This window comes from Phascolarctos cinereus, unplaced genomic scaffold (assembly GCF_003287225.1).
Source record: "Phascolarctos cinereus isolate Bilbo 61053 unplaced genomic scaffold, phaCin_HiC Scaffold_2;HRSCAF=192, whole genome shotgun sequence".
NCBI classification, from domain to species: domain Eukaryota; kingdom Metazoa; phylum Chordata; class Mammalia; order Diprotodontia; family Phascolarctidae; genus Phascolarctos; species Phascolarctos cinereus.
This window is the reverse complement of record NW_027555625.1, coordinates 251,252,789-251,254,141: the sequence shown is the minus strand read 5'-3', so window position 1 is coordinate 251,254,141 and position 1,353 is coordinate 251,252,789.

Here is a 1,353-nt window from a genome sequence, read left to right as displayed (position 1 = left end):
GTGTTTTTTCCACTGAGCCACCCAGCTGCCCTGGATAAGGGATCTAGCTTTGAAGCCAGGAGGATGTAAGTTCAAATCCCACCCTTTATACATATTGATTGAATGACTTTGGGCAAATCACCTAATCTCTCAGTGCTGTAGGAAACTTTCCAAGTCTGCAGGTTGTAAGATGATGACCTACCTCAGGAGAAAGAAAGTTTCCTCATTTGTTAATTCCCTATATCAATAAAATCATAGTCCCTATTACTATCATCTGATTCCAGAGGCAGTACTCTTGCCAGTGAGCCCTGTACTTGCTGCCTGATTTAATGTGTTTATTTGCATTGCATTGTGTTTATACTTTACCTTATTATGATGTCATGTGTTCAGTTTTGGTTTTGGTCTGAGAAGTTTAGAAGAAACAGGAACTCATGAACATGAATTTGAGTAGGTAAAGAACCTAAGCAGATTTTCAGGGGTCTGAATGGAGCAGTTCAATCCTTTATGTAGAGAGAACTACAGAAATATTACCACAGGGTTCTAGGTAATCAAAAGTTCACAAAAAGGAAATCTATCCGAATAGTAGACTGGATAGCTCCCAAGTTTACTAACTATCTAGTTCCTCTCATGTGGGTTGGTCCTGGCACTCTATGATGAAATTGCCATTTACTTAGGAAAAGACACTCACAGTAAAAGTCCCTTCCATTCTGGCTTCCTGGCAGGCACCACTTCTTCACCAGGATTCTTTCTGGAAAACCACCTATGTTGGCGGGTTTTAAACTGAGTCATTAGTGCTATTGAGCTGAACTTTTGGAATCATCCCACATGTTCCCGATAAGCATTGGCTAACTAGTATCTTGTTCCTTAAGCAGGGGAAAGAGGACAAGAGAAACATCACAAAATCCTAAAATTCTTGGGATTGAACACAGACAAATATTTCCATCCAAAAGAATAATTTACCTCCAAAATCACAGAGACATCCCTGTTCATTACAAGATGAACAGAGAAGGCTTAGAATCCCAGGCTTTCATGTCAGTAAAAGAGCTTAAAGATCATCTGGCCCATCCTTTTATGTATGAAAAAACTGAGATCTATAATAGGAAAAAAATTTTAGAATTTCTCTCCCCTTCCCCCAACCCTGCCCCTTGGCTGAGCCTTGCTTTCCTTTTGAAATAACTTTTTTAAGTAGTATGACTTGCAAGAGGTCAAATTTTATGATCTCCCTAAGCCTTAAAATGTGTTTGTATTCTTGAACCTAAGGACGCTCCAGCTGCGGCTAGGGACCCAGGTGTGTGTGTGTGTGTGTGTGTGTGTGTATGTGTATGTGTGTGTGTATTTCAGCTAAGGAGTTCAGGAAAACAAGTTGTACAGGCT